The 15,148-nt window shown below is 33.2% G+C and overlaps 1 protein-coding gene across 1 annotated transcript in view; it reads left to right on the top strand.

Annotated features, from left to right (window-relative positions):
* Positions 1–15,148, top strand: part of Lrp1b (LDL receptor related protein 1B) — a 1,807,788-nt gene that overhangs the window by 927,063 nt on the left and 865,577 nt on the right. The window lies entirely within an intron of this gene.

The raw sequence follows: 15,148 nt of genomic DNA, 5'->3' as shown, positions 1-15,148 counted from the left end.
CAAAATTATGAAAATTATAATTGAAAAAATGAACTATTGTTTGGGAATATATTTTGACTAATGCACAGCTATTAATATTGTGAAAAAAGTAGTTTGAAGGGTAAATTACAGTATTTAGGCAGAAGTACACAAATTCAATGCTTCACAAACAAAATATGTCTCTTAAAATTTGATCATTATATATTTTAATTCCTCATACTATCAGAGAGCTTATTTAGAAAAAGTAATAGTTTAAAACTTTTAGAGAACGTAAGTTTTTAAAATATAAAAGCATTTAAATATTTACTAAGAATATAACTAGAAATAATTAAAAAGCTGAGAAGGCACTTGACATAGTTTAGAAAAGAAATCAATATATGCATATGTAACATTTTACTTTGAAAGTTATTAAAGGAGACACAATCACCATCTGGTAGTAAAGCAAATAAACTTTTCCTTTTTTATAATTATACCCTAATCATGACACATAAAGTGATATAATTCTAAGGCAAAAGTTTTAATGGCATAATGTTACAAAATCCTGAGATATGTTCTGCTGTACTCTCTGAAATATCAGATTTATAATAGGATTTACAGACACATATAAAAAAGACAGAGGTTAATAATTACTCTGTGAGATTTTACTTGAAATATTTCCATTTTACAGATGAGGAAATCGATAATTTGGTAGTTGACTAGCTTGTTAATGTCTCATAGCTGGTAAATAGTATTGCTTGGATTTAAATCCAAATCAATTGTCTCTCATTCAAGAAATTGTATATATATATATATAAATTGCTTAACCCAGAAGCTAACCCTTAGTATCCATATTAAAACAATTACTATTGCATTTTTTCTATTGTTAAACAGTTATTGTATACATGTGTGATTACACTACTGGTGTGATTCTGCATCGTGCACAGCTACAGGAATGAGAAATTGTCCTCCATTCATGTACAATGTTTTAAAATGCACTCCACTGGCATGTATAACTAATTAGAACAAATTTTACAAATTTAAAAAATCTATTGTGTCAGAGTTCCAATGTATAATTCATAGTGGACTCAAAATGTGCAGTTAAATTGAAAGAACTCTTAGCTAATTCCTGATGTTTTCTGATTTCAGCTGCTGGTTCTGAAGTCTAGTCAGTGTTCTCACAGTGTCTTTTCTAGGCTAACAAAGTATGAGTAAAACAAAACAAGTCCTCTATCTAAAGAATAAATTGTCTCCAGTTCATAGTTTCTTTCATTTCAGAGCCAAGAACAAAATAACATACCCACTATGGCCTCATAAAATCACAAATAGCGTTAAAAAATGAAAGCAACAGAAACTTTTTCAGGTTAATTATAACTGTGCCAATGTTTTATAACCTTAACTGTGTCAAATAGTCATTTAGCGTTTACAAAACATTTTCACAAAAGACATTCCATTTAATACATCATAATGAATAGTATCTGAGGTACAAAATATTGGATTGAAATTGCCCTTTGTATAGCTTTAAAATGGTCAAATATTTCAATTTCTTATGTTTAAACCTAAATATGAAACCTATTTTAGAGATGAGTGAACACTGCCATATATATATAGTCTAATTATCAAATTTATTTTCTTTTAAAATAAATAGTCCAAACATCATCACACCTCCAAAGAAGTTTGTGTTTCAATCTCAAAAGAAAAAAATAATATAAAAAATAAAATACCAAAAGAAAATTTTTAAATTGATATTTTGACTACATTACAATAAACAACAAACAAGTATTGATATATAATGTGTTTTAATACATGCATTTTTTAAAGCATATGTTAGTTTTACTGATTCTGGAATTCTTTGGTTGTGTGGGTTTTAAATGACTATTCTTCCTCTGACAACTCTATTATTCCATGGACAACAGTAATAGATGGGAGATTTTAATACTGCTGCATACTTCTAAACAAGTATTTTCAACCAGGGTTTGTTTTTTTTTTTTTCTTTTAAACAACTTCCTTTCCCTTACCTGAAGCATGAAATGCAAGATTGGTGATCAACTTTAAGGTTTTTACAGACCTTCAGTCTGATAGAGGAACTCATTTTGTTGTTGTTGAAAGACCCTTTTTAGGCCGAGATTATGTGTTATTCATCACTGGTTTCCCTGCTGTGTGCATAGAGATTTTAGACACATTGGACAACTAATGTGTGTCCTGAATTGAGTCTAATTAGAAAACAGGGAAGGAAAAAGGAAAGAAAAAGGAAGAAAAGGGAGGGAGGAAGGGAGAAAGCCAGGGAAGAATAGGAGAAAGAAAAAAAAAAAGTATCTTGGGTTTAACGTTGAAGTTTGTTTTGGTCTTTAACATCTTAACATGGTATGCACACGTTACTTTTTCAATATAGTGTTTTTCATTTTTCTGAGACAATGTAGTTTTTCTTTACAGACAAAGCACTTTGGTGCAGTAATCTTGACACTGTGATAGTGTGTACTCATGAAAGTGGCATAGTTGCTTCACCTTCTTAGGAGGAGGATGTAACCATCTCCCAAGCCTCAATGTGAAATTGCTCTCTCCTCAGTTGATGAGAACATGCTTCCCTGTCTGGGGCCCGCCCTACACAGGAGCTAGGCACACCCCTGGAGCCTTGAGTGGCATTGCACGCTGTGCCAAGCAAGTGGGCCTTACCTTCGCTTGGCCAGGGAGTGCCTTACCTGTGGGCTTGGGCGTCACCCAATAAATAGGGACGTTTCTGGTGCTTGCTTGCTCTCTAGCCTCTTTTACCCCTAGTGCCCTTTTCCAGCGCTGTCCAGCTTGGGAGCTTGGCCCTTGAAGTCGCACAGCCCGCTCAGACCCACGCAAAAGGTACTTCCACGTTTATGTGGGCTTTTAGTTGCCAGCCCAATCGCAGAGTGACCTGGACTCCATCAACAGAGGGTGACACGTCCCGTTTAATATTTAATTGAAAATTCCTAGAATATGTACAAACAATTTGAAATGCTCTGCATAGAGAGCTCTATAATTTAGAGGCAGTATCTGCAGAGGGGAAATACTATTTAAAACCGTGTTGGTGGTGGGATTTGGAAAAGTCCTCAGGACTTTTACTTTTTTCTTTTCAATTTGAAGGTCTCTGGTTTCTTAGAATGGGCAGTGAAAGTATTTTCATAGGATTTTTAACAGGTCACAATTGTGTCCCCTGGTTTTAACAATGTTGTCTATAATATCTCAAAAGTATGTTAAAGTTGGAACATTTAAAAATCCAGGAAGACAATAACTATAAAACACAGGATTAACTCATCAAGTTACTGTAATTTTCTCTCCCATTGTCTCCAGCTGATTAGTGCAAATTAACCGCCTGAGTAGTTAGCGCGCAATATGGAAATCTTGATATCTGCTGAGAAGCAGGCTTTTTTACTTTTCTTTTTCTTAAAATACATCTAGGTAAAATTCCATAATTCCCTGTAAGCATTGCACTACTACATTTCTTAATATTGCTTTTAAATTTAAGGACATGTTTGTATGTTTATTTTAAGCTTTGAGGATTTACTAACCTCAATATTCTTATAGTCTTCCTAAATTCCTGTGCAGTAATTCAAATAAAAAGGGGTGTTTTGTACTGCCTGTCTTAATTGGAGATAACAAATATCTCACTGAACTGTTATGAAATTAAAAAATTCAATAAAATGTGTTTAAAAATTTTTATAAGAGAATGGTCCAGAATATAAATTTAATATGTGATTTTCATTACTTTTATTAGACATAGAATTAAATTCTGTGAAATGAATTATTGAAATCTCTTCCCTCTTAGAAAAGGAGATATTTAGGCAATTTTTATCCATTACATTGTAAAAGAGCCTATAGAGAGCTTGAAAGACATGGGAAATGCTTTATGAAATAATGAATCCTTGAGCGGCAATTTGAAAGAGAACAATGTCTTTTGTTAAAAAGGAGGTTGAAATGTCAATCAGTTTTGGAAAGGAAACAAGTTGTACTGTACACCTGATTAGAAGTTAACTATGAATTTTAAATACACACACAAGGAATAATAGTCACATGGCAATGGTATGTGATAATAGGTATTACATGTAATAAAAAATTAGGGAAGATTTTGTTTTTATTTTTGTTTTTTATTTCCCCCCTTATCCATGCAATGTTTAACAGCTGCTTCTGGGTTACAATATGACGTAAGGCTGGGATTGTGGTAGAGCATTTGCCTCCTATGTGTGAGACACTGGGTTCAATTCACAGCACCACATATATTTAAATGAATAAAATAAAGGTCCATCAACAATGAAAAAACAATTTTAAAAAGTACAATTTAATACAAACTGTCCATTGAATACTTTTGAAACATCAAATCTTGAAACTTTATTTCTGAAATCATTAAAATATTCCATCCTGCATTTATTTTGTAGACATAGGAATTAATGCATCCTTTTACTAGAAAGTATTTAAAATATATTTTCATTTTTCATCGACACATTAACTGTACATATTTATAGGGTATGTCCCCTGTTTTTAATAATATTGTCTATAATATCTCAAAAGTATGTTAAAGTTGGAACATTTAAAAATCCTGTGACTATAAAACACAGGATTAACTCATCAAGTTACTGTAATTTTTCTCTCCCATTGTCTCTAGCTGATTAGTGCAAATTAACCGCCTGAGTAGTTAATACCTGTATAAAATGTGTAGTGATCACATCAGGGTAACTGGTGTATCTATCACCTCAGATATTTATCATTTACTTGTGCTGGGAACATTCAAAAGACTTCCTACTAGATATTTTGAAATATAAAATTAATTATTGTCAATCATAGGTACCCTCTCTGCCACAAAGTATTAGAGATTGTTTCTGCTATCCAGATGTCCCCCTGAATACATAGAAAACATTGTCTTTCCATCTGCCCTTCACCCACACCCTTATTAGGTTCTGATAACCATTATTCTGTTCTCTAATTTTTTATAACAATTTTTTAAAATTTGATGAATAGGTGATACAGCATTTGTATTTCTGTGTCTTATTTTAGCTAACATAAGGTCCCCTCATTTAATTTATGTTGCTATAAATGAAAGAATTTCGTTCTACTTTATGAATGACTAGTATTCTTTTCCATTATACCCATTCATTCATTACCCATTTATTTATTCATCAAGGGACATGTAGGTTGATTTTTTCTTTTTTATCTTGGCTATGGTAAATAGTTCTGCAATAAATATGCAAGTTCAAAGTCTATTTAACATACTGATTTTTAAATTCCTTTGGATATGTACCCAGTAGTGGGATTAATAGTGCTTAGGTAGTTGTTTTTGTGCCTTTTTGAGGTTTCACCACACTGTTTTCCATCATGGCTGTACGAGTTACATTCCCACCAAAGTGTGGGTGTGATTTCTCTTTCCTTAATATCTTTGCCAGTCTTATGCAATTGCATTTGTTGATCACTGCTTTGTTCCCATGCTTTTGGGGTCATATACAAAAAAATGTTGCCTTAATCAATGTCTTGAAACATCATATGTGTGTGTGTGTGTGTGTGTAAATATATATATATATANCTCTCTCTCCATATATATATATATATATATATATATATATGTTTGTTTGTTTTAGTATTTCCAAAGTTTCAGGTATTACCTTTAGGTCTATGGTCCATTTTTTATTTTTGTATATGGTGGGAGACAGAAATCTAGTTTTTCTATACATATTTAGTTTTCTTAACACCACGTATTGAAGAGACTCTCCAGTGCATATTATGTTTATCAGAAAGCACCTGGCTATAAATATATGATTTGACCTTGGGTTTAGCCAAGGGTTTACCTTGGGTGTTCTATTCTTCTATTCTGTTCTGCTGGTCTCTGTCTTTTTATCCCATCATGCTGCGTTGGTTGCTACAGCTTTGCCATAGGTTCTGAAGTCCAGTTTTGAAATGGCTTCAGCTTTGTTCTTTTGCTCAGAGTTGCTTAGAACCTTCAGGATGTTTTGCAAACAGTACCCATATAAACTATAGAAGAGGTTTTACTATTTCTGAAAAATGTCATTGGAATTTTAATAGGAATCTGATTGAATCTGAAGCTCACTTTGGATAGGATGAACATTTCAACAATATTACTTCCTCCAATCCATGAACGTGAGATGTTTTTCCAATTTCTTATTGTTGTTTGTCCTCTTCATTTTCTTGCACCAATGTTTCATAATTTTTTATTTTAGGCATCACTCAATTTTAAAATTAAATTTACGCCTACTTTTTTTGGAACATTGTGATTGTGGTTGCTTTCTTGGTTTATTTCTCAGCAATTTTGTATTTTCTATTTAACATACTCAGCAATATGTAAAAATACCACTAATTTTATTTATCGCTTTTGTATCTTTATGAACTTATTGAACTTGTTATCAATTCTAACAGTTTTCTGGAGAAATCTTCAGATTTTTCTATGTATTAATTCATGTTATCTTCAAACAAGCATAATTTGACCTCCTCCTTTCCTTTCTTGGTGTGTTTTATTTCCTTATTGCTCTAAGAATTCCAATACTATATTGAAGAGGAAGAGTGAAAATGAGCATCCTCATTTTATTTCAGACCTTACAGAGACAGCTTTCAGTTTTTCCCATTCAGTATATTTGCTATGACTTTGTCATACTTATGTACCCTTGTTGGGGTAAATTTCTCTGTTCCCAATTTTTTGAAGGTTGTTATCATTTAGGGGATATTGAATTTTATTGAATAATTTTTCTGCATCTATTTCCCTGTATGATTTTGTTATGAGGGTAATACTGACCTCAGAATGAAATTTTAAGCATTCACTCCCTTTCAATATTTTGGAATAATTAAAAAACAAATTATGTTACCTCTCTTATAAATGTTAGGCAAACTTTAGCAGTGAAGCCATCTGGTGCTTGGCCTTTCTGTTGTTGTTAGTAGACTTTTAATACAAATTTATCCTTGTTACTTTCTATTTTTCTTTTCAGTTTTTTTTTTTGATGTTTTCATGGTTCAATTTTTGTAGGTTATATGTGTTCCAGACATATTTATTTTTCTTTTAGGTTTCCCAATTTGCTGTTGTACAGTTGCCAGCAAAACGGTACTACAGTTCTGTAGGGTCATTTGTAGTGTCTTCTTTTTCTTCTCTAATTTTAGTTGCATTTTCTTGTTTTCTTCATTAGTCTGGCTAAAGTTTTGTCAGTTTTATCATTTCAGAAAATCATTTCATCATTTCATTGATCTTTTTTTTCAGTTCCTGTTTCCTCTGTTCCTTCTCTGATCTTTATTATTATTTTTTGCCTTCTACTAATATAGGGTTTGGTTTATTCTTGCTTTTTAATTTCTTTTAGTTACACATTATATCATTTATTTGAATACTTTCTATTTTTTACATAGGTACTTTCCTTCTCAGTACTCCTTTTTTTCTGTGTCCCATGAGATTTGGTGTGTTGTGTTTCATATTCATTTGATTACAGCAAAAACTTTACTTCCTTTTCAATTTATTCATTTGCCTATTTGTTGTTCAAGAGAATACAGTTTAAGTTCCTTGAATTTGTATAATTTCTATAGTTCTTCTTGATGATTCCTAGTTTTATTGCATTGCAGTCAGAGAAAATACATTTTATGATTTTAATTTTTTAAATTTGTTATTACTTATTTTGTGGCCTAACTTATGGTTTATCCTGAATAAATTCCCACATGCTGAAGAGAAGAATGGGTATTCTAAACTGTTGAATAAAACATTCTCTAAATGTCCTTTGGTCTATATTTTCTATAGTATAGTTTATCTGCATTTTGTGTGTGTGTGATTCTCTTTGTTCTAGATGACTTTCCATCACTGTAATACAATATAATTATTGTATTAGAGAATATCTCTCCTTTTAGATCTAATAATATTTGCTTTATATAATTGGGTACTCCAATATTGAAAGCATATACATTTATAATTTTTATTTCTTTTTTAGACAATAGGGAAATTCCCATGATCTATTTGATTGCTAATACTTTCAATTGTATTTTTATTTTATTTATTGAGCTATTATGATCTCTATTCTCTTGCTAAATTTTCCATTCTTGTCAAGAATTGCCTTCCTAATTTTGTTCAATATTGTCTCTGTATTCTCTTTTATCTCTTTAAATTCCTTTGCAATCATTATTTTCTAATTTTTTTCAAGCAATTTCTCTATTTTGTTTCTTTGCGTTCTATGCTAGAGATTTATTGTGTTTCTTTGGAGGTATCATGTTTCTTGTTTTTTTTTATACCTCTTGTGTCCCTACATTGACATGGTACACTGGCAGATTATTTGCTTATACCAATTTTGTAGAATGGCTGCAATACTACCAAACTGTTTCCTTGTGATGTATCCTTGGATGTTGCCTGGATATGCTTGTTGGTTTTGGTTCCACATGGATACTTCAGTGTAGTGTTCCTGTACCTTCTTCAGCTGTGGTCAATGTTACCAATGTCTCTGAATATTTTGGTGGTCTGGGCTGTAGACGTTGTGGGTTAGGACTGCCAGGGAGGTTGTGGTTCTCTTAAGTAAGTAAAATACCTGGCACTTCTGGGTACAGTGTATGGGTGTGGAGTACCTCTCAGTTTCTGTAGATCATGTGGGGGCAGGGCTACCTTTTTGTGCCCAGGTGGGTGTAGTGCAATGTGAGCAGAATACTCATAAGTGTCTGAAGTCTGCATGGGAGCCAGAGCAGACCACATGCCCAAACAGGACATAGTAGTGCCAAAGGATTATGCACATCACTTCATGTGGCATTAACTTCAGGGCAGCAGGAAAGGAGACAGATCTTACTGTCTGTTTTTCAGCAATCTTTAAAAGCCAAACCCCTCACAGTGGGCTCTCAAGTTATTTCCCAAGGGGATGGTTGGTTGGATGGGACCACCAATGTAGTTCAATTGATTAAGCCAAGCTATTGGGGGAAGCTGCCCAGATGCTTCACAGGACCTTCTGTGGTCAGGGTCTTGAGATGATTTTTGTACAGCAGGCTACTGGATAGAGAAAAGCACAATGTGGACTGACTCTTTCTCCAGGGTAATGGAAAGGTATGATAACCTATAAATTCCCCAAACTGGGCTAAAGACTCCAAGGGCTGCATAGTTCTCCAGCAACAAAAGCTTTAAGTGACCTTGGCATGAGTGGGGACCTCTTGAGGCCTCCTTCTTACCCTTTCCTCATTGAAAAAAGTCACTCTCATTTAGAGTTCATCTCAATAAATGGCGTGGTAGATCCTGCATACTTTGCTCCCCTTTTACAAGTTCATCATGTATCTCTGTGCTCCATAATGTGTCTGCGACATCCCCTGTACACTCTTACACTGTGCCTTCCACACTCCAGTGAAGTAGATATTGTTTTTCCTTTGTTTTGATCCTTTGTTTTAGAGGAAAGTGCAACAGACACCTGTAATCAACCATCTTACTATTATTACTATTGTATATCGATTGGAAAGTTTTGATCAATAATGAGGCCTCATTTTAGGATTTGTTAAATATACAAGAAGAGTCCAATTCCTACACTGAAGTAACTTTCTGCAGTACAGAAGACATATACTGCGATAAATTTTATGAATGAGACATTCAAGAGAAGCCTAAGCTTATTTTTCTAATTCTAATCCAGAGTTTATTTTTGCTTTAAAACAAAATGACAGCAAATGTAGACAGAGAAACAAGTAGCTAAAGAGCACATCCCTTGCTAAGGATTGAGCCAGCTCAGTGTTTTTCAAATTTGCTTGATTTAGGAAACTTGAATAAAAATGCTACCCCCTTGGTACTATCCAGGTCTATTAAATTATTGTCTCCAGAGATGGTGTAAGAATTTATATGCTGAACCAGAACCCAGGCACTTCTTTTTAAAGTAGTCATATAGAGACACATTGGAATATTTCAGAAAATAATGACTTGTTTATTCAGATACTCATGTTTTTATCTGTTTATCTGGAGTCTTATATAGCCAACTGATTATTTCAGTTTAAGACATCTTAAAGGGAACAGATTGATTTTCTAAGTGTCATGTCTTAAAAAATGCATTGCTTAAGCTGGGTATGTTGGCACATTCCTGTAATCTCAGTTCATGGCTAGGCTGAGGCAAGAGGATTGCAATTTGAGGCCAGCCTTGGCAACTTAGTGACAATCTGTATCATAATAAAAAATAAAAAGGGTCTGGGGATATAGCTCAGTGTTATAACACCCCTCTGTTCAGTCCTCAGTACCAAGGGGGGGGGGAGAATCACTTTCTGTTGTTTGGAAGATGCCTATTTCACATTTATTTGGAGTCTTTTATAATACTGCTTCTTCATTTTTTCATTTTTGAAATTACTTTCTCCAGATACAGATGTTTAAAACTTGTATTATTTCCCCCATTTTTAAGTATAATATTCCTTGACTGCAAGTTTATAAATCATTATATATTTGAGAGAACACTGATGAGGTGGTCTAGTAGACTATAGTAGTAGACAATCAGCTCAATCTGTGATGTTTTTAAACCTTCTAATCTTTGTGTTACTTCTTCCTTATTCTGTATTTTTCTGTACTTTTTATTAAATTGCTTTGAGCTAAAAGTACTTATCCATCTGTTCTTCAGTATCCAATACAACTTTATTCAAAAACATTTCTTAGCAGCAACAGCACAAACATTTTTGAACAAATCCCACTAAAAGTGACACAAAACACCAAAGATTATCTTGAAGAATTAGTTGTATTTAAGTTTAATTGCATCTAGCATCTGCTTAGTTTGAATATTAAAAGCAGAAATTAATAAACGTAATATTTTCCTACATAGGCCACATTTTCTTTCTATTCATAAATAGATGAGATTTCTATAGTTACATTAATTGGGACATAGAAAAGTAGTAGCTGAAAAAGGTCAATGATACATGAAAAGGTGTCTGAGTTATTTTTACATTCGTTTATCATATTTATTAATAATCTAAAAATTCATTATGTAAAATTTTAATAAAAGTCCTTAGAAATATGAAACCAAGATGTTGAGAGCTACACTGGTCGGAATGACTCCTGGCATTTGCCAGAGGGAATGTTTGAAAGGTGATGCCAGGGAACCATTGAGATGATGATTTGAGTTAAGCTATATATAATTGCTGTGATGCTGGATTGATTGTATTGTATATTTGACCTTTACTGTCGGGCAATGGGGAGGCTCTTGCTGCCTCCGTGCCCACTACTTTGGAGTTCTAGCGGGGATTCCTGGAGGTTTCGCCTTGATTGGGGAAGGTCCGGAGGAGAGATTTCCGGTTGGTGTGTGGTGTGTCCCGGGGTGTGGGGAGAAGGCCATATTCGTGGTTCGTGGGGGTTCGGAAATTAAGTTTGTTCCTGCTTGAGTGGCTCCTGATTTGTGCCCAGCCAGACTGCGGCACCAAGAGACATAAATATGAGTGGATACTTCATGTTATAAAGAAACTAGCAAGTTTGTAAAAATGGTCAGAAAATAGTAAAATGTGCTGAAATGTTGAAAACCAGCTGCCACAAGAAATATCTAATCCAAGAAAAATCAGAACATGCAATCAATATTTGGTAAGAATTTGGAAATATCAGCTTACAGAAATAACAGAATGCAGATGTAACTTAGAATTACCAGCATTCACTGGACAATGTAGTTTCTGTCCAGTTTGGTTATTAGAAAAGGCACTGAGGTTACAGGAAAAAAAATAATTCATTATACTCACCCAGGTTTTGTTCTTCCCTGTGTTACCTTGAGTAAATAACATAAAAACTTAAGGTATCTTATTTATGCTACTGAAAAAATGAAGATTATACTGATTTACATGCTACTTCCCAAACAGCCCCTGGAATTTGGTACAAATTCTTTAGGAGCTATTCTACTCAGAATTACTAGTTAAAATTGGGGGTCCTAAACATGAAACACATACTTGGAGAAACATTTTAAAAAGTGAATGATGAGGATTAAATGGACATTAGAAAAGTGAAATAGGAAAATTATCTAGATTATTTGACTTCCACATTGTATTTAACTAAATTACATAATGATATGAACAGAAATAAACTTCTAAGAGAACAGAAAACAACACAATATTAGCTTTAGTTATTTGTAGATATAAAATTATGAATTGTAATTCAATTTCTATGACTTGAAAATTGAGACATTTATATATTTTTTTAAATTTTGAAATGAAAATAATTAATTTCCTCTCATAATTATTATAGTTTTAACAAGCATACTTGATAACACATCACTGGAATAGTCCAGAAGTACATGAATACACTGTACTAACTGTTCTTTGGTTTCAGAAATCACAAATCATTGCCACATTTAACTTCAGATTGTCAAAATAGACATATTGGTATTTATACAACTAGTCCTTAAAAGCAAATTTCAAAGGAAAAAAATAAAACTCTTCATATTTTTATTTGGAATAAAATTGAATGGTGGTATCAAAGAACTATTAGTATTAGCAGCTAATGTAGGCAAACATTGGGAGTAGATAAAGATTCTTCTTAATCATTCTTTTCCAGACTATAGGAGAATTGTTGTTCAACCCATTTACTTAGGTTTCTTAAAACAAATAAAAAGTCTTCTTATATTTTTTTCCTCATATCAAAAGACCTAAATAAGGAGTATTCTCCATACTTACCTCTAGACATCCAGTTACTCTCCATCCCATCCTCTGTATTTCTACTAAAGTTATCCTATAGCCTTTCCAACCAGGCTTCTCTTAATACTAGCATTTTTTTGTTGGTATCCATTAAATCAAATGCTAGTGATCAATAAGGATATTTTCAGACTTCCACATACTGTCTCTAGCCTTGTTTTCTAGATTTTCTCCTGTCACTCATCTGACAATCTCATTGTTTCACCATACAGAAAGCTTCCTGTAGACTGAACCCTTCCATCATTACCCCTTGGAATGCTCACAATCAGTCTTTCACACCTCTCCATCTCTGCCTTTTAAGCTTCTAGTAAAGGTGCAAAATCCAATATAACTCTATCCAATTTTTCTTTGAAGTTTCTCTTCTTTGTTTTCTTGGAGTAGGATATGCTTTCATTAAGTATTTTTCATAGTTAAGTACATCTCTCCAGTGCCTTGGAACCATAGTCAAAAGATACTAAATAATTGAAAACTGTTGTCCACACTGTGATTCTTAAAGGTCACCTTAATCCCTAACGTTATCATTTTCATAATTTGCTTTATCATACTTGTGTTTGTATTTTTTCTCAGACATCAAACATGGCTGTTTGTGGTAGAAACATCAATATTACTAAAACAACATTGTACTCAACTAGTCATTTAGCTCATCATTTGTCTATCACATCTATCAGTAGCAGATGACAGGGATGAACCTGAATTTTTTTTCCCTTTGGGATCATGTCTGTCTGTGGCACCTGCAGTCTCTTCTGGAGACCTTCTCTTGTTTCTTGGTTTTGTCCTTTTGTGTCTTCCCCAGCATTCTATTAGAAAACATGTTGGTTGATGGATTTCTCGGCTCTGAACCTAGAGCTGCCTTCACATATCCCTTAAAACAAAATCCAAATTTTTTACAGTATCCAAATTTCTTATATAATCTCCTCTTCTTTATTTCTCTAATCTCATGATTCCTGGATCTCCCTCTCTCATTTCATTTCACAGATCCTATGGTCATCTGATTGTCTAGATATGAGGTCTACAGGCTTACCAAACGGTATTTCTCTTACCCTTCTCTTTACTAGGAATGTTTCTTCCCAGTGTTCATGTGGAAAACTGCCTGCCTTTCATATTTGCTTCTTAGCTAAGTCTTCTCTGCCTATCAGATTCAAAATTCAGCTCCCTCCTAGTGTTCCCCAACCTATTTTGATGCTATATTTTTCTCCCCAGCATTATCAACATATATGATTCAAATTCATTTGTTTATTTTCTAATTGTACTTCCCTAATAGAATTGAAGCACTGAAAGAATAGAGTTTATTGTTGTTGTTCATGGTTATACACGCAGCTACTAGAACAGTTCCTGACATATAACAGGTATCTGATAAGAAATTGTTGAAAAATTGGCTTATCAAATATTTCTAATTTCAATGTAATTTGTAGAATAATTTATAATATAATAACATAAGTTTTATAAAATAATTTACTTTATTTGAATGCTTCATATAATTTAAGAGCTATTTGGCTACAAATACCTAAATTTCCTGAAGAGGCTACTTATTGTTTATAATCTTAATCATATGGTATAAACAGAGAGTTCCTTGTCAGAAATGACCTCCAACATGTACAAAATAATGCCCTGCCAGAAATTTTTAAAACAAGAAAAAATTTTGAAAAAAAATAACAGTGTTAACTATCAATTATTTATTTCTTCATTGATTGAAGAAAATTTTAACCTGTTCCCATGAGCAGTATTTGGAAATAAGGATAAAAAGATGGATAGATAGCATTCAAGTCCTGTGGCCTGTCATTCAGAGCCATTGTCTAGTGGGAGTGACAGACCTAAAAAAATTAAATAAATAGTAGATGAGTTAGAGTTTTAGGAGAAATATAACTATCTGTGTTAGAAGTCAATCAAACTTCCTAACACAATAATCTGAACTGAGTCTTAAGCAAGTAGGAGTTGGAAGGGAAGACAAAGGGACAGATATTTTAGGAAAAGAGAAAATGAACTGTTTAGGGAAAACAGAAAAACTTAGGAAACAGAAATCAATGCCTTGGCCACCATCTTTGATATGTGTCAGGGTGTGGGGCAAAAAAGTCTGATCAGATCATAAAGTCAATGAAATTGCAACAAGATATAATAATTTGAATATATATGCCTTATTACGCAGAAGGTTGTACGATTTATTTAAATTTTTCTCTTTTGTCTTAAATTAACTGAACTCCAACTCTACTTTGATCTTGGGTCACATCCTATAAACTACATTAAACAGCAACAAAAATAACAACAAAAAGAAGTTTTTGTACCTAGAAATCTCTGAAAGATTACATAAGAAAATGACCACTGATGACTAAAAGACCAAAGCCTCTGTGTTCTATGATATATAATTATTTAAGACAGTATTTCTCATGCTAATGAATGACTCACTGCCTTCATGAGATTGCCAGTCTGGAGTTATATCATTTCAGCCAGGGTATCAGAATTTTCTCTATTGCCAGCAATTGTCTTGGCAAGAGAGAATAATTGACCAACTCACAGCCTCAGAAAATTAGTAGCAGTGGAGCCTGGAGTATGATCTGAGTTTCTTAAATCCTAATCTATTCTTATTACATGTTATGAGTGT

This window comes from Marmota marmota, unplaced genomic scaffold, assembly GCF_001458135.2.
Source record: "Marmota marmota marmota unplaced genomic scaffold, marMar, whole genome shotgun sequence".
Lineage (NCBI taxonomy): Eukaryota > Metazoa > Chordata > Mammalia > Rodentia > Sciuridae > Marmota > Marmota marmota.
Note: the sequence above shows the minus strand (reverse complement) of the source record. Positions and strands in the feature narration are given on the sequence as shown.